The 19516-nt window shown below is 44.9% G+C and overlaps 1 long non-coding RNA gene across 1 annotated transcript; it reads right to left on the reverse strand.

The window, feature by feature from the left end:
• Nucleotides 1-1429: 1429 nt before the first annotated feature.
• Nucleotides 1430-12812, reverse strand: LOC119621927 (uncharacterized). The gene is made up of 2 exons (XR_005238559.2): nt 11868-12812; nt 1430-4972 (listed from the first exon to the last, which is right to left on the reverse strand). It is a non-coding gene; the product is annotated as an uncharacterized lncRNA (long non-coding RNA).
• Nucleotides 12813-19516: the final 6704 nt, after the last annotated feature.

Genomic DNA, 19516 nt, shown 5'->3' on the forward strand with positions numbered 1-19516 from the left:
GTCGGATCTGCTCTCCGCCATCCCGAGGGCCGAGCTGACCTGAGGCCTCCCCGCAACATCCCCGAGGTGGAAGTGGGAGCGGGCTGTGGGAACCGCAGAAGAACGCGGGGCGCAGAACGACGTCGTCCACCCGCGACAAGAGGCTTCCGCAGTGGCACCGTTTCCACAGCCCAGAGCCGTGTTTCTAGGGTGACTGCAGCCCCAGTACGTTCCTGCCCGGGAAAGCTCAAGGCTGTCAAAAGAACTGTTTGCTCCAGCGGGCACATGAAGGCGAGGAGGGTAGGAGGCTGCCCGTGACGCCCGTCAGCAAACCCAGGCCGCCTACTCACGTGACCCGCCCTCGTCTCCTTTTGTGGAGGAGGACCCTCTTCCCTATGGCAAGCTGCTTAAGGGCCCAGCCGCCTCTACACATTTCCCTGTGGCAAGCTACTGAAGGATCCTCTTCCCTATGCCAGGCCATTTGAGGCCCCGCTACCGCTACACAAATGGAAGTTGAGTTCAGTTCATGCTGGACCCTCTTCCCTATGGCAAGCTACTTAAAGGCCCAGCTACCTCTACACACTTCCCTGTGGCAAGCCACTGAAGGAGACCTGCTGTTACTGCTTTAGCTGCTGTTCTGCTTAATCTCAGACAGCTGGAAGGTAGTGTTCCGCCCTCACCCAGCCACCCAAGTAAATTGGAATGATGACTGACTGAGACCCTAATGGTGGTGGCTTCGACAAGATGGAAGTCTGAAATGGGGGCCCAGGGCTGCCCCGATGGCTCTGTAGTCATCAAAAGGGGCTCCTATTATCTTGTTACCCACTCGCCTCTTCCAGCCCCTCCACTCTGAGTGCACATCAGAGGGCTCTGGCAGGGTGAGGGGATCTTGGCAGTGCCACAGAGAGTAAAGATCTAGCACACACATTGTGGAGACATTTCATGGGGACAACCCAGTGACTTGACTTGAAGCAAAATGGGATTTTCCAACCTTGAGATTCTTATTTTCTGTGGTATGTGTGTGGAAGAAGTACAAAGGTGGGGGTTGGGAGGAAGAGCAAATGAGCTGTGTGTATGAGGAGCTGGAGCCTGGCTCTTAACAATATCACCTACCCCCTCCCCAGGCTTTCCTTGGGGCAGAAAGACTGGCCAGGGCTTTCAGTATCAGCAACAAGATATAGAGGTATAACCAGTGCTTTTGGCTAAGTCATGTCACTGATGAGCTTCTCTTTCCACCTTGGTAAATCAATCTTCTGTAAAATGGTCTTCAGAGTTTCTTTTTTAAAGCAGAGGAACTTATTTTTCAGATAAAAATTTAGATAGAACTATCAGGGGAACCCGATGGGGGCCAGATATCAGGGAACCCACCCCCAATATTTCAACGTAGGTTCTTTTTATTTTCCATAAGTGTCGGCCAGCTGAGAAATAAAGAGAAAAGAGTACAGAGAGAGGAATTTGACAGCTGGACCACCAGGGGTGACATCACATATCGGTAGGACCGTGATGCCCACCTGAGCCTTAAAACCAGCAGGTTTTTATTAAGGATTTCAAGAGGGGAGTGGGTATATGAATAGGGAGTAGGTCACAAAGATCACATGCTTCAAAGGGCAAAAGGCAGAACAAAGATCACATACTTCTGAGGAAACAGGACAAAGGGCAAAAGGCAGAACTCCTGATGAGGGTCTATGTTTAGCAGTTCACATACTGTCTTGATAAACATCTTAACAGAAAACAGGGTACGAGAGCAGAGAACCAGTCTGACCACAAATTTACCAGGGCAGAGTTTCCCAACCCTAGTAAGCCCAAGGGTACTGCAGGAGACCAGGGCATATCTCAGTCCTTAACTGCATAGGACAGACATTTCCAGAGTGGCCATTTATAGACCTCCCCCCAGGAATGAATTCCTTTCCCAGAGTATTAATATCAATATTCCTTGCTAGGAAAAGAATTTAGTGATATCTTTCCTACTTGCACATCCGTTTCTAGGCTCTCTGCAAGAAGAAAAACGACTCTTTTTGCCTGACCCCGCAGGCAGTCAGACCTTATGGTTGTCTTCCCTTGTTCCCTAAAAATCGCTGTTACTCTGTTGTTTTTCAAGGTGCACTGATTTCATATTGTTCAAACACACACGTTTTACAATCAATTTGTACAGGTAACACAATTATCGTAGTAGTCCTGAGGTGATGTACATCCTCAGCTTACGAAGATAACAGGATTAAGAGATTAAAGAGAAGAATAAGAAATTATAAAAGTATTATTTAGGAACTGATAAATGTCCATATGAAAATGAAATCTTCACAGTTTATGTTCCTCTGCCACGGCTCCAGCTGGTCCCTCCATTCGGGGCCTGACATCCCGCAACATAGAACCGTCAAATAGATGAAGGTGGAGCTTCTCACATAGAGACTGGAGGATTAGGGTGTTGCCCACTGGGCCTTACAGACTCTCCCAAGTGATCTGAGTCACCTCCAAAGAGCTAGGTATCAACTCCAAAACATGCTGTGTCCCTTTCTTCCATTTAGTAATCAAAGCCTTACCACCAGAGGTTTGGCAGGGCATGGGCCCAGCTTCCTTTCAAGTCTCTGGCCAATGGGATGTGAGCAGAAGTCATGGGGCAACTTTCAGGTGATGACTTTGAAAAGAAAGCTTAGTCCTCTGCTTCCCTGTCACCCGAAAGAGAAACAGAGGCCTGGTCTTGTTGAAGCCAGTGTGTTTGGTGTCTTTTTGTATAGCGGCTTAGCCAGTTGCCTAAGAAGACCAAAGCTCAAAGGAACACACTTTGAGCTTCTCCACAGTTTGAGAACCTCTACGTTACCTACACCAAGCCTTCCCCAGCACTCAATTATGGAAGACCATTTCTCTTCTCATGATACATGTCCTCATGTTGCTTTGGCCTGTTTTAAAGCTTTCTCAACTTCATCTCAAGAAAGAAATCTGCAGCTTTGTTGGATGAGAGGATCTAAAAAGTTGGTTCTTCCAGTCAGTCATAAATATAGACACTAATTTATAAACTGATATAGGAACACACAGCAAATTAGTAGAAAATCCGATTCCCGTTTGCTTTTCTCCTTGCATTGTTTCCTGCCCATGCTCACTATTTCTTTATCCTTTCCACTCTTCCTCACTCCTCCTTCCCTTTAATTTTTCTCTGTTGTGCCTAAATAAGCTGTCCATGCATGGCACTCCATGGGCTCTGATAACAGACTCAACAAGACAATGACTTAAAGACAGAGTGACCAGCTGATCAGTCACACAAGTTGTTCCAGTGTCACTATTTTCACAGGTGTCTCAGTTTGGATGATAAATTATATGGACACTCTACTTAAAGAACAAAGACCTTTATGTTTGTCTTGCTTCAAAGTCCAAGGTGAGCATACCTGACTGGCAGCTCTGCCTCAATTTCTTTTAAATCATTGCTTTGCCATACTTCAGCACACTGCTGTCATCTGTATGGTTGAAGCTGGACTGCTGCCATGTTGAATCACCAGTGACTTTTTGATTCTTTAATTCCCAGTTTGACTGGCATTCCTCTCTGTGTGTGTATTTAGTTCTATGCAGTTTTATCACATGTGTAGGCTTGTGTAACCACCGCCACAGCCAAGATACAGAACAGCCAAGTTTGTTTTTGTTCACTGTCATCTCTCCAAAACCTAGTGCCTGGCACAAAGACACTCAGTACATACTTGTTGAATGGGGGAATGAATGAATGAATGAATGGTGTGCTAGTTTGGGTTTTAAGATGCCATAGCTGAGATGCAAAACCCACGCAGTATAAGTGAGGTACACGTGGCAGTCTAGAGGTGGGATCAGCAGGATAGCTGTGCCATCTCTGTCTGGGCCAGGCAACTGCTGCAGTCCTACCACGTCCCCAGCAGACGGACAGGGAAAGGCAGGGCCTAGTCTTTACAAGGGCAGGGCCTGGAGTTGTACCCCTCACTTCCCCTCATGTCCTACAGGCCAGAACTTAGGTGCAAGTACACACCAAGCTGCATAGGAATCTAAGGCACGTGGTATTACTTGCCTGCAATTCTTCCTTCCCTCTTTTCTCTTAGTAATGTTCACCAAAGTGGAGAATACTTTTCTACAGCTCATGCAGGGCTTTGGACAACAGAATGTGGTCAGAAGCGAGTTTGTTAGTTCTGAGTTGAGGCCTTACAAGGCCCCTTGTGTCTCTGCTCATCCACTGGCCCTGTTGCCACCCCAAGTGGTCACTGGTCCAGAGGATGAGAGACAAGTAAAGCAGCCCTGACTCAGCTCATAACTTGAAGCAGAGCTGCCTCCACTGGCCTGCAAGAAAAATAAATGACTTTTTTGATAAGCCACTGAGATTTTGAGGTTGCCTACCATGAGCTCAGCCTTAACTGCGTTAGTTCTACTAGTAAGGAAGGGAAGAATGAACATTTGTGGACTTCGAGCATTCTGCAGTATGAGAGGGGCCGCTCCCTGGGTGGAGCAGGGAAGACCTTACCTGTAGGGACTCCGTAGGAGTCCAGAGCAAAGCCCGGGCAGCTTAGTTAGCATGGACACGCTGGAGATGGCAGCTTTCCTGGGACTCTCACGGGCAGACGGACTGGAGATCCGCTGAACTGCGGCCAGCTGGAAACACCTCCGTCTGGAGACAACTGGGGGGTAAAGGGAAGTTCGGGGTGGGAAGAACGATGATGGAAAGCTGTGTCCAAACAAATGTTCCATTGTCGCATTAACAAGTGGAAGAAGAGTTTTCCCAGTGAGTCGAGAACTGGTGCTAATAATAGAAGCCTCAGATAACTGTGCTTTTTGCCATATTAAATAGTTCATTTGTGGCTGTCTGTTGCCAGTACAGTTGTAGAGAATGATGCTGCTCCAATTTGGATCAATACAGTATTTGGAATGCATGGAAAAGATCACTGATGCCTTACCGCTGAAGGATTATTTCTCCACAGCATTGGCCCTCGGTTTTGTGCTGAATGCAGCTGTTGAAGGAAGCAGCTCTCTGTATTACTTGCTGATTATCCTGCCAACAGGAATTTGGGTGTGCAGAAATGACATCAAATTCTTTGCACTGGGAAACTGCTAGCAACAAACAAGAGGTTAAAAAGCTTTTGAAAGCACAGCAATTTGGGTGTGAATATCCATTTTGAGATGGATGAATTAGTTCCTGATAAAGTATTGGCTGCTTATTTGAAACTGGTTGAGGAAAAGAAAACATGGCTTTAAAAAGTTCTTCAAATACATATGTATCCTAAATTTTATCTGGTTTTTACTGATATTTATCTGTCTACTTTCTATTATGAAAATTTTCAACACTTAAAAATGTCAAAAGAAACCACAAATGCTTTTCATCTAGATTCAATGGTTGTTAATGTTTTACCATATTTGGTTTTTCTCCTCTCTGTCTCCCCACAAACACATGATACACACCATTTTTGAAAATAAGTTGTCAGTATGACATCATGATTCCTAAGTGCTTCAATATGAATCTCCTAAAAATAAAGAAAATCTCCTGTATAACCACAATACCACCATCATACCTAGAAAACTTAATGATTCTACAATCACAACTAATATCCAAGTCATTTTACCATTTTTGAAATTGTCCCTTAAAGGTTTTTATGCAGTTTCCCCTGAGATCTAATCAAGGCTTGTGGATTCCATCTGGAGGCTAATCTGGAAAATCTCCCCACCTTAACTTCTGTTTGGTTTTGATTTACGACATTGACTTGGGGACTTTGGACCAGAAGGAGACACATCCCTGGTTCTGATGGTGTCCTTTCTCTTTTACTTTTAAGCACTTATAATGGAAGTTAGGTTTTAGGTTTGAATAAACTCTTTTCTTTTCTTTCTTTCTTTCTTTCTTTTTTCTTTCTTTTTGGCTATAAAGAATATTTTATAGGTATTCCATGAGGGGGTCCTCACATCGAGTTTTTGTGCTACCAGTGATGCTCAGGGGGATGACCTGGTTGAGAAATTAATTATTATATGTCCATGAAAAGGTGCCTTTGCCTGGGAACATCAACTGAGGCAAGGTTTACATGCTATTGCTTTGCAGGGTGGGGGTGCAATGCTAAGAAAGAAAGGGGGGAAAATGAATTGCGGGGGAAAATACAAGATGGTCCACTGCTGAACTGGCCGCTGCTTGATAAACAGCACAGCTGACTGCTTGGCTGTGTGAGACACCTTTGGAGGTGCTGTGTAGCTCCACGGCATCTCGGAGGAGTCCTGCAAGACAAAGCTCGCGTGGTATTAAAGCACTTGTATTTCAGGACTGTGTTACTAGGTGCCTCCACACAGCCCCGGGGAAAGCCAGTTCGCCCATGGGTCCTGCTGGACCTGGGCACAGGAGTTGCTGCAGCTCCTGTCCTGGCAGGTGTAATGACATGGTCTTGCCAAAGGCAGCGGGGCCTGTCATTACAGGAGGTAAAGTGACAAGGTGGAAGCTGGAACTTTACGGCCATCGCTGGGGCTGCTTTACCTAGGATCACGGCGAGTGGGTCCCCGGGGCAGGCAGGGTCAGATGGATGCGCTGGGTGGATATAAAATTGGATCCAACATTTTTTTCCCTTTTAAATGAATGATTTCTGGGGTGTACTCTGCCCCTGTAGGAATGTTCTATTGCCACTTTTATGTAATGGTTTCAGTATCCATTGATTATTCTTGCCTGTACCGTTTATTACAGCAGGAGATGCAAGATATGAGTTAGTTATGTTCGTTACCACTAGGGCGTCATTGTTTGGACGCTTTTTCAGGAACACAACTAGGATACCTTATTTACATATGTAATGAATATATATATAATAAAAATACATATATAATGAAATAGTATGAGTTTATATTGCTATTGAAATTTAACATAACAGTGTTTAAATTCTTTTTTATATTTTATCTTTTTCCTCTTATACTGAAAAATTCCTAGTTCCTAATAATATTGATATACAGATATAGTCTGAGTAGTATGTTCAAGTTACCCAAATTAACCTTTTCGTTTATTGTTGGTTTGGATCAATTTTATATAGAGTTAGTAATTTATTTCTCTTAAGGTCCAATTTTAAGGCATTTTCCTTTATAAATTACTTTTATTTCTGAATACATAGGGAATAAATGGTTCAAAAATCAACATTGTGTCAAAACGTTTGATCGGAGAAGTCTCACTCCCGTGCACATCCCCACCACCCTGCCCCAGTCTCCCAACAAGGATAGGTCATCAAGTGCATTCGTTTGTGTTTTTCCCTCTCCTGTGTTTTTTTTTTTCAAACGTGAGCAAGTACATATATACATTTTAATTTATCCTTCTTTCTTACACAAAATGTGGCACACTATATATTCTGTTGTCTTGCTTCTCTCTCTTAATAATGTATATTCAAGGCATCATTCCACATTGGTTCACAGACACCTTATACCAATTTCCTTTTTCTTTTTTTTAGATGGAGTCTTGCTGTGTCCCCCAGGCTGGAGTGCAGTGGCACGATCTCGGTTCACTACAACCTCTGCCTCCTGGGTTCAAGCAATTCTCCTGCCTCGGCTTCCCGAGTAACTGGGATTACAGGCGCCCGCCACCTTGCGCCTCATTGTTTGTATTTTTAGTAGAGACGGGGTTTCACCATGTTGGTCAGGCTGGTCTCAAACACCCGACCTCAGGTGATCTGCCCACCTCGGCCTCCTAAAGTGCTGGGATTACAGGTACAAGCCACCGCGCCCAGACTTAAATACCAAAATTTATCAATTGTTTATCATATGTCAAATATATTATGGGCTGGACAATGCTCCCCTAGAAAAAAGGAAAAACAACAACAACAAAAAAACTCAGTGGCTTTACAAATAAAGGCTGATCGCTTGCTCACATAAAGTCCTTTGTGGATAGGACAACACTCCTTTATCTTGTAATTGCATCACCTAGAACATGTATCTGTATGGCGGCTAGGGCTGTCACATGGACTCAAACCGGTGGAAAATGTGTGTTATGTTTGTGAAGAGGAAACTGAGATGGCATTTGGTGGATACTACTGGCACTGTCTCAGCCACACAAATCTTTATATAGGCCTCACAACAGCTCTGTAAATTAGATACTCTTATTATCCCCATTTTACAGCTAAGGACATTGAGGCTCCAAGTGTTTATATGCCTTTCAAAGTTATAGTGTTCCTGTGTATCAGGGTTAATTTCAAATGTAGGTTTCTCTGCTTTTAAAGCCTGCACTTATGCCCAATTCTATGGCCAATCATTATTGTCCACTAATAAAGAATAGCAAATCCATTTCATCCATGCATGAATGCAAATCTCCAACATTAGAGATCAGTACAATTGGTACAGAACAATAAATATTTAGAGTTAAGATTCATAAGCTGTTTTCTTTTTTTTTTTTTTTTGAGACGGAGTCTTGCTCTGTAGCCCGGGCTGGACTGCAGTGGCGCGATCTCAGCTCACTGCAAGCTCCGCCTCCCGGGTTCACGCCATTCTCCTGCCTCAGCCTCCGGAGTAGCTGGGACTACAGGCGCCGCCACCTCGCCCGGCTAGTTTTTTGTATTTTTAGTAGAGACGGGGTTTCACCGTGTTAGCCAGGATGGTCTCGATCTCCTGACCTCGTGATCCGCCCGTCTCGGCCTCCCAAAGTGCTGGGATTACAGGCTTGAGCCACCGCGCCCGGCCCATAAGCTGTTTTCTACAAAAAAATGCAAGATTAAAATTAAATCCCTGGACCAATAAAGACTAAAACATTAAAGGACACAATGTTTCAGTAAATTGGACAATAAAACAGTTTTATTTATAATTTCTGAATCCAGAGCTAATTGTTATAAGAATTTTTTAAAGCTCAAAGTGAAACTGTAAACATATTTTCTTCCTCTTCCTAAGTAAGAGCATCATATATTCAGCACATGAGGGAAGTTATAAATCTTTCAAAGCCATTGGCGTGGCTCTGAGGACTTCTGTCAAGTAATCTCCAAGGATTTCAAAGTCGAGAAACCTTCCCTTTAAAGGAAGAAATGAAAAACTCACAAGGCCTTTCGGACAGTGCCTCCTGCCCCACATCAGCACTCATCGCCTAAGACTCCACGCAACGATGTGTCTAGTGTGTGCTTTTAGAAAGTGATTACAACCAACGAAAACTGGGAAACCCAAATTAAATGAAGCATTGCCATTTCCTTGGCATTTGAACCCAAGGCAGATAACCAGTGTGCCACGGCATCTCTGTGTAGGCCTACACTCATTCTTTCTCATACTTACTTTTCCAATTGTACTTCCTTACTTCTTTAACGGGAAACAATGTATCCTTCTTGGGATGCCTATTTTTCTATTTTCCATTAACCCACATGCTGGGACTATAGACTCAATGAAAAGGTAGGGTGGTTCCAGAAGAGTGATTTTCTCTCACCTCTGAGTGTGAAACTAACACCTGGCTGTTGACCCAACATAGTTTTCACAAAGAACACCCTGCAAGTTTCATGATCATATCAGGGGCTTTCAGGCGTTGTGGACCATGATTACAGGTCAGGAGGACCATCAGCCGGCGTACACACTCACACACACAGAAGTTTCATGAGACCAAATTCACCAGTGTAAACACACACACAGAAGTTTCATGAGACCAAATTCACCAGTGTACACACTCACACTCACAGAAGTTTCATGAGACCAGATTCAGGCCACACTCTAACCCCCACCCTCCCCCACCTGCCCCCACCCTTCTCCACCCGCCCACCAGACTCTTCCTTTCCATCAAAGCCCACTGCCTGCCCCATAGAGGCCAGGTCTGTCCATCCCTCAGAATCAGGACCTTGGGCTTGGTTTTTTCCTGTTATTCTTCTTTTTCCCATCCTACACCCCATCCCTCAACAGAAAATCAGTTAGTGTGTGAAACTGCTCACACACCGATGTTATCATGAAGCGCTGCACTCTTCCCTGCCTTCCTCCTCTTCGGGCTGTTCCTCTGACCTTAGCTAGAGGCAAGGATAAGCGTCACCTCCTGGAGAAGGTTTCTCCAAGCCTTTGGCAGCCAGGACCTTGGGCTGGGCTCCAGGGCCTCGCCGGGCCTCCTTCCAAAGCACCGAGGCTTTCTTCACCGTTTCTCTCTCTCTCTGCCCGGCCACAATTCCTTCGGAGGCCTTCTCACCCTCTGCTAACACTTACTCATCCAGACTCTTCTGCCAGGGCCATCTGGATCTTTTAAACTGGCATTATAGTTTTAAAAAACTCAAAGCAAACTGGTATTTAAAAAAACAAACAAAAAACCCTAATCATTGTTAATGTGTAAACGGTTGCCACTGGGATAAATCTGAAATTTTGTATTTAAAAAAATCTAGCCAGTATTTAAGTTCTGCTAGGTGTGCCTAACACTGTTAGGAGCACACAGTTAAGACACAAGTTCTTGCATTCAAGAATCATACTGGAAGACAAGGTGTAAGGAAATGAAAGCCATTTAAGGATGACCCAAAGAATAAAATGAGTCTGCAGTGATTAATAAAATCATATAATGACACTGTGTTTCCTCATCTGTGGAATTACAGAGGATTTGATCAGGTTATCCATAAAGTTCCCTCTTTTATTCCAAATAAATGACACTAGATATTTCAAATTTTATTATTTTTTATATATAACATATAATTTATATTATAATGTAATAATATAAATTGTTATATTATATATAATGTATAATATAAATTATGTTATATTTTATTTATATAATTTATATATTTATATATTTAATATATAATACATAATAATATAAATTATGTTATATAATAAAACAATATAATAACAGTACTATGTGCCACACACCATTCCTGACAACTCTTCCAATTTTCATAATACCATGAGGTGGCCATTCTAAATCTTCCATGCGGCAGATGGGGAAACTGAGGCACAGAGAGGTTAAGATTTGCCTGTGGGCACACAGCATTGCTGTACAGTTGGCATTTGAACCCAAGGCAAATAACCAGTGTGCTGCGGCATCTCTGTGTAGGCCTAAACTCACTCATTCCCATACTTTTCCAATTGTACTTCCTTACTTCTTTAACAGGAAAACAATGTATCCTTCTTGGGATGCCTATTTTTCTATTTTCCCTTAACCCACAAACTTGGCCCTCTCAGTTCAAACTTGTACAGTTTGCAACCAAGTTTCTAACATTCTCTTGGCTGCATCTCTTCTCTAGGGATTTCGTTTACTGGAATCTACAAATTTTACTCAGATTTTCGCCGAAAGTCCTGCCTCATTCACTGTATCACTTATCTGTTCAAATTTTCTCAAAATGTGGTAGGCAAAATCTTCATCTTGTAGCTCCCTTTTTTTCTACCCCATTTTAACATTTTGATTCCACAGCCTCCCTGGGAAGACCTCCTCACAGTGCGTCACTGACACCGGAGTTTCTTCCATGGCTGCTCCCGTCTACTTCATCCCTGCAGCTGCTGCACATCCACCCAAGTCCTCTCAAGACACTGCTGTGGGGCTGAGAAATAGGAAAAGGAGGAAAGCCAGGGACAGCCGTGCCACAGTGAATTCCAATACAGAGCAACGAAAACTCATGCTGACAGCGTACTGCAGTTTCAAGGAGAGTGGCATTTGAACTGCGGTTTCAAGGAGAGTGGCATTTGAACTGCGGTTTCAAGGAGAGTGGCATTTGAACTGCGGTTTCAAGGAGAGTGGCATTTGAACTGCGGTTTCAAGGAGAGTGGCATTTGAACTGCGGTTTCGAGGAGAGTGGCATTTGAGCTGGTAATAAAGTCTGAGGACACCAAGGACTGAAGGGAGAGCTACTGCCCTGGGCTGAGGGAGGGAGATGAGTCTGGGGTCTCTGTGTCCCTCAGGCCAGCCATCCCTGACCTCTACCCTGGAACAAACTGCCTGTGGTGATCTATATAGTGCCAAAGCCCAGAAAACGACAAATCATGTTTTTTCTTACTTGGAATATTCTCCTCACCTGGGTTGCAGCTGAGTAGATCTGAGCCACTGCATATATTACATCCAGTTCCTCACTGAAATTCCAATTGTTTTTCACCCACTCGAGAAGGCATGGCAGAATGCAAGCAAGTCAGCTTGCTGTGCCCACAGACATGACCTCAAATGGGTTTGATTTCTTTAGTCAGGTCAGTCATCTGAAAAGGTCAGCCCTTAGCAGTTCCTGGGAATTAATCAGTGGTGTGACACAATGCAGCTGTGATTGCCACAAACCAGCAACAACTGGGCGGTGGCAAGCACAGTACTAAGTTATTAACCCCCAGCAGCCTGTGCCCGCCCCCGCTTTTTTAAAAAACTTGCCTTGAATGCCACTAATGAGTGCTTGCTGGGGCGTTAAACAGTCTTGAACCTACATTCTTGCATTGTTTTGGAAGGCGTCCTGTGTTGATATTGAGTGGGGGCCCATACAGACCACATTCTGTCACAAAATAAGGCAGAAAAGAGTGAATCATACGCCTGGCAAAAGATCAGAGAACTGTGCTTCGAAAGATTAATAGATGTGTTTCCCTTTTTATGATTAATGAAGATTATTACTGACAATTATTTAAAATGTTTCTAATAATTACAACGGTTGTTCTGGCTTAAAACTCATTTCACAAAAGATAAAGAATTATACAGTTCTAATTAAGGTTTGGGAGTAATAGTTAAAACTAGTTTTCCCAAAGTACTTTTCAGCTGTTCCTGCACAAGGAGATGAGTAAAGAATTTGCTCAGGGCCTGTGATGAGCTGGACGCTGGAATGAGGACCAGAATCCAAGCTCCTGACCCCAGACCCAGCTTAGATGACAAGGAGCTTAAATACTCATACTGGAGTTTGGTTGTTCTCGAAAAGGGATTTATGATCCCCAAACCAGGAGCTCCTTTCTCCCCTGGTTGCTTTCAGGACCTTGTGCTGACGCACCTACTCCCAGGAGGCAATCCTGATTAATTTTACTGCCCTCCAAACCGGTCTTTATGTCAGCACTTCTGAACCGACTTCAGTCTTTTGTTTCTTTGTTATTTCTTAAGAGTGAATTTCCTTTCTCCGTGTGACCTGAAATATCTTGAAGGCAAAAGACACTTCTATTTATGACTGTGCTTCCTTGACCTTTCTCTCCCACCCTTCTCCCTCTGTACCCCTCTTCCTGCCTCCCTGCCGCCCCGCCCCTGCCCTTCCACACACAAGTGGAGGCCAGTGCAGGAAAACCTCAGCCTCCTGGCGTCAGGAAGGTTTCAAATTCTCACTGGTAATGGACACGCCCCCTCTGGAGGAGCTGGGCTGAAAAATTACTGACCTGGACAAATGCTCCTGATTTAAATGTAAACTCAGACTTAAAAAATAGACCTGGTGGTATTCAGAACTTCCAATATCGTTTAAACAGACTGGCTTTCTCTGTGAAGATCACTCCTTAGGGGCCCTGAAAAGGAGAGGCCAGGAGGGAAATGCGAACTGGTTCGTTAGGGAGGAGAGTGCCGGGCTCTCCACCAAGTGCCCCCTGGAAGCTCAATGCCTAGCAGCGCCGGCGCCTTCCGATTGCATCTGCGAACCTAAAGCCCTCAGATGTGTATGCAGCTCTTTGCAGTTTTAAAAGGGTTCCCACACACATGGTTTCACCTGATCCTCATGAGAGCTTTGCCGGGGTGAAGGCCAGGTTTCACTGTCCTCGCTGTATGAAGAGGAAACCAGATCCCTGGAGTCCACGGAAATGAGAGGAGCCAGGATCTGAGCCCACACATAAATATTCATTGAATTCAACTAATACAGAAATGTATGATTCTTTTAAGGTAAACAGAACGTCCTTAAGAAGCTCATAATCTAATTGTGGAGAAATGTTCAAAATATGTTTTATTATTTATTTATTTTTGAGATGGAGTTTCACTGTGTCACCCAGGCTGGAATGCAGTGGCACGTACTCCACTCACTACAACCTCCGCCTCCCGGGTTCAAGCGATTCTCCTGCCTCAGCCTCCCTACCAGCTGGGATTACAGGTATGTGCCACCATGCCGGGCTAATTTTTGTATTTTTAGTAGAAATGGGGTTTTACCATGTTGGCCAGGCTGGTCTCAAACTCCTGACCTCAGGTGATCCGTCCGCCTCAGCCTCCCAAAGTGCTGGGATTACGGGCGTGAGCCACCGCACCCGGCTCCAAAATAAAAATAATTAAAATAACCATACAAGGAATGAATAAGGCAGGAGCACACATACTTCATTGTGAAATGAGGCAAGACAGTGCTGTGATTTTTTTAGGGGACTGAGGTAACTTTTATCCCATGACTGAACTGAACTGAAATTTCTGTGTCCTCCACCCCAACCCCATTCCAGGTTCCTGCTGAGTATTCCGGGTTTTGCTAGAATTCCTTATGACACATAGAAAGTCTTCAGCTCTACACCTTAGCCATGGCGATGTCTGGGCTCGTCGCATCATCTTCAGTCCTGTATTTACGGTGCAACTCAGGGCCAAAACAAAAAAGATTTTTTTTTTTTTTTAATTTAAAAAGTCACAGGGAACATGAAAAGGGGGAAGAGGGAAATTTGTCTTCAGTGTTCCAGGAAAGTCCACCCTCTCCTTCTAGGGGCGGATCTTAGTGGATCTAATGAATGACACATGAAGAGAGACGAAAAAGAGGAAGGAGTTTCAGGAGAGTATTGACCAGGTCAAAGGAGAGGGTGGGGGAAAAGAGCCATGAAATAATTTGGAGACAAACTTCTGGGGGCTTTTGACTGACTGGATGTGGGAATGTGGTGGAAGACGTCTGGCCTGCCATTTCCTGAGAATGGGACTGCTGAGAGAGGAGCCGGGAGGAGCACTGCAAATTTCGCTTTGGACACGTGAGTCATCTGTGAGGGGACCAAGTTGGGAGGGCAAGCAGGGAACTGGACACGTGGGCCTGGAGCACAGAGAAGGGGCTTCAGCAGGCATATTTAGGTGCTGCCATGGTTCCAATGTTCCCTCCAAAACTCATGTTGAAATCTAATTTCCAAAGTGGCACCATGGCAAGGTGGGGCCTGTAAAAGGTGATTGGATCATGAAGGCTGTATTCCCACTAATGAATGAATTCATCATGGGAGAACTGGCAGCTTTGTAAGAGAGGAAGAGAGACCTGTGCTAGCACCTTTGCACGCTCACCCCCTTGCCATGTCATGCCCTCAACCCCTCAGGACTCTGCAAAGTCCCCACCAGCAAGATGGCTCTCACCAAATGCAGCCCCTCAACTTTGGACTTCTCGGCCTCCAGAGCTGTAAGAAATAAATTTCCTTTCTCTATAAATTACCCAGTTTCAGATATTCCTTGTTTTTAATTTTTAATTTTTTTTTTTTTTTATTTTTTGAGACGGAGTCTCACTCTGTCGCCCAGGCTGGAGTGCAATGGCACGATCTCAGCTCACTGCAACCGCCGCCCGCCCCGGGGTTCAAGTGATTCTCCTGCCTCGGCCTCCTGAGTAGCTGGGATTACAGGCGCCTGCCACCACGCCCGGCTAATTTTTGTTTTTAGTAGAGATGGGGTTTCACCATCTTGGTCAGGTTGGTCTTCAACTCCTGACCTCGTGACCCACACACCTCGGCCTCCCAAAGTGCTGAGATTACAAGTGTGAGCCACAGCGCCTGGCCCCAGTTTCAGATACTCTGTTATAAGCAATAGAAACAGAGGAATATCTTTGACATGGAGTGGATACTGGAAGCCATATGACTTCTGTGGGATCATCTCGAAAGAAAGTGTAAAATGAGAAGACACAAGCGCCCAGGAAAGAGCCCTAGGGAACTCAGCATTTGCACAGCAAGTACTGGGTAAAGGGATAAAAGGGAGAAGCCTGTCAGGAAGCTGAGGAGGAGCAGCCAGAGGAGGGGGAACCCAGAAGAGCATGCTGATACGGGAGTCAGAAGTGTGTCAGAAGAAGGAAGCAGCTGACAATGTCAGAAGCTGCCAAGAGGCACAATAACATTGAGGGAGGAAGTGAGTGTGGTTGTTTCTTTATGGGCCAGAGTTTTAAAATACCAGGATGAAAGGGCACCTAACAAATAGCAAATACACTAACTTTTGTATTTTGTACCTACCAGACTTCAGACTAAAAAAAGCACAAAGAATACTTGCCAGGGTAAGGAGAAGCCCAGGAAATTACAAGAGATATCCAGTTTCTGAAATGAATTGCAATTATCATCTGAATAAATACTGTGAAAAAATATATACCTGAAAAAATGTGTGAAAATGGCCAAGAAAACATTGAAAATCAAGGTCACTGGGGGAAGACTTTTACTGCCAGTTATTAAAATTTACTATCAGCTGTACTGACTAGAACAGCTGCCAGAATAGATAATTCAACAAGCCAGGATGGGAAGCCCTGAGACTTAAGTTTGGTGGGGACTGTACGTAGGCCCTCTGGCTACCTTCTTTCTCGATGACTAGGTCACACATCTAACTCCCTCGCAATTAGGTTCACCCACTCAGGTGCCCTTGAGTTAGATGTGAAAGGCAGAAGACAGCGGAGGCCATTTTCCTGCTGCCTCTGATGTAGATGCGAGGCTTCCATAGGAAAGAGGGGTCCACCTGTATAAACAGCCCAACAACCATATTCTCCAGATGTCCAGTCCCTCTTCGCCCCCCCAATCCAAATGACAGTCTGACACACTGACCACGGAGACTCCACCTGCTGGTTCTCCAGGTGGAGTAACTGATAACAAAAATCTCTAGCTTACTCCTAAGTGTTTATTCTGAAGGCAGAGAATGTACAGCAAGACCAGACTTTTGGCCCAGCTAGCGCTGACTATGCAATATCAAAATTGCATGTAAACAGACTTAAAAAGCAAATGACAAACTGGGAAAATGGCTGTAACATAGGTAACAAAGGGCTGATATTCTATAAAGAGTTCTTGCAAATGAATAAGACAAAGATGAATCCAAGTGGGCAAAAGATATGCGCAGGCAATCTGCAAAAGTGATGCATAAAAACAGGTTCAACATTACTAGTAATTAGTGGAATTACTAGTACAACAACAATTACTAGTACAACAATTACTAAAACAACAATGCGAAACCACTGTTCTATCATATTAACAAAGATGACAAAAAATGGTGTGATAGTGCAGGGTGTGGAGAAAAGTTGATGTCGAAGCTGTGCCGTCTTTCTATATATTTCACATTAATTAAACGCCTTCAACAACGAGCACCCCTTTTGACATGAGTTCCTGGACTTTATCCTTAAAAAAAAAAATGACGTGCACATAGATTTAGCTACAAGTAATTTTGCAAAAGTGAAAAGTTGAAAACCACCCAAATGTACAAAAATAGGGGGGATAATTATGGTACATTTGTATAATAGTATGCCACTTGGTCATTAAAAATGCCATAGAAGTATATTTTTCATAGGCTTATTTCTGGCTGCTGGTGTTACAGGTGGTTTTTGCTTTTTTATTTTATCATTTTCTATTTTCCTGTAATTATTGCACATTTTTTGATAACAACGTTTTAAAACTGGCAATTATATGGTGAAAAGGAGAGAAAGGCATTAGTAAATTCTGAAGCAACTGAAATTGTAACTGACCATTAATAAATAAACATCATTACATACTAATATTTACCTTAAATAAACTAGATTTCATTTTTCTACTATGGGAGGAAAGACCTAAAATACAAATTGACTCGAATTATAGAAAATAAAGTTATAATTCAGGAATATCTGTCTTTGAACTGTGAAATTTGTACCTGTTATGTGTGTGTGCACACACGCGCGAGTGTGTATAAAAAATATTTGGAAAGATATCCACTAGTTTAAAACAGTGGTTTCTTTAAGCAGGGTGGGATGAGAGGCGGACAGGAGACAATTTTTTGTTTACATAACTCTGTATGACTTGTTATAACAAGCATGAAAAATCGAAGGTCACTTAAAAATGGTTATAATTATGAAAATACTTAGAAATATGTAAAGTCTCTATGGTATGATTAGAAATCATAATGCAAAATATGTATACTGTACTTGTAACTATGTTCATATATTTCCATGTGAGAGAAGCCTGAAGGGGAATACTCTACAATGAAAATAGTTGTTCAAGTTCATTCATTCGTTCATTTATTCCACAAATGTGTGCTGAGCTGCTACTATGTGCCAGGCAACTGTTGCAGGCACCTGGATACAGCAGGCAATCAAAAGTCAAACGTGTCTCCACTCAGGGAACTTAAATTCTAGTAGCGGGAGACAGACAATACACGGTAAACACGGCGAGTATTTTGGGAGGTGGTGAGTGAGTGTCGTGGGAAGAGTGGAGCAGGCCAAGGGAGACTAGCAGTGCTCTGGGTCAGGGCCACGTTTAAATAGGTTGGTCAGGAAAGGCCTCACTGCGGTGACGTGGAAGTGAAGATTTGAAAGAGCTGAAGGGGTCAGTCCTGGACACGCCTGGACGGGGGTTTTACAAGTAGACAGCAGCCAGTGCAGAGGCCAGAGGACGCGGACAGCAAGTCAGACAGCTGGGCAACCAGCGGGTTGTCCGGCTCTGCGGCCATTGTAAGGACTCTGGTAAACTGAGGAGCCGCTGTGCAGCGTGGAGCACAGAACCCACAGGATCCCTGCGGCTGCTGTATGGAAACCCGGCGACTGGGAGCGTAGGGAGGGCAGGGAGACCGAGGTGCTCAGGCGAGGGATGAAGGGGTGCGGACATGTTGAGGTGCTGCATCCTAGACACAGACTGAAGGCAGCGTCAACGGGATTTCCAGTCAGGGTGTGTCGAGGGTGCGAGAGGGCGAAGCTGGCTCTTCCGGCTCTGGCCTGAGTAAATGGAGCCGCCATTAATGCTGACGGGAAAGGCAGGCGGGCGGAGCGGGTTTGGAGGTGGGGGAAGAAACGGTCTTACTTTCTTCTTCCTTGGAATAATATATTCCAAGCAATATAATTAAGCAATATATATTTTCTCCTTTAAGAAAATTCCAAATATTATGGTATCGTTCCAAATAAAAAAATCATTTCAAGAGTCCTGACGCAGCAACCATTACACTCCCAGTAACGGGAATGTCCAGTCCGTCCGTGCCCCGGAGACATCCCACCACAGAACGCAGGCCGGGCCGAGATTCCGGCGTTCGAAAAGCGGGGGCAAAACGGAGGCGGCAAACCCGTGCCCAGTCCTGGTACGATTCTCGAAAATGTGGGGAGAGCGCTGCCCAGACACTTCAGAAACGAGAGGCGGCTCCTAGGATCCAGGGTGAGGGAAAACCGGGGGCACATGTGGAACTCGGGTCCGACGTCTGAAGGAGCGGAGGCCGCTTCCGAGGAGCCCGGGGCACGCCGGGAACGGCCAGGCCGCCCTCCTCCCGGCAGCCTCGGCGGGTCCGGCCACAGGGACCAACAGCACCGGCCAGAGGGCAGCGCGGGCGCACCGCGCGAGGGCCCTGCCTCGTCAAGGGAGGCAGCGAGAAACGGCCGCGACGAACGAAATAAAACCTTCCTCCACTACTGGGACACAGCTCGCGTCCGAGGAAGCAGAACACACAGGCCGCGGAGCTTTCCGAAAGGCTTCGCGCCGGAACCCGCGACCAGCACGGAGGCCCCCACCCTTTTTGAGAAGCCGGGTCAAGCGCGCTGTGGCTGGGCGACCTTTGGGCGGAGGCAAAGGGCAGGGCTGCCCCGCACAGGTTCCGCCCCCACTT

This window comes from Chlorocebus sabaeus, chromosome 23, assembly GCF_047675955.1.
Source record: "Chlorocebus sabaeus isolate Y175 chromosome 23, mChlSab1.0.hap1, whole genome shotgun sequence".
NCBI classification, from domain to species: Eukaryota; Metazoa; Chordata; class Mammalia; order Primates; family Cercopithecidae; genus Chlorocebus; species Chlorocebus sabaeus.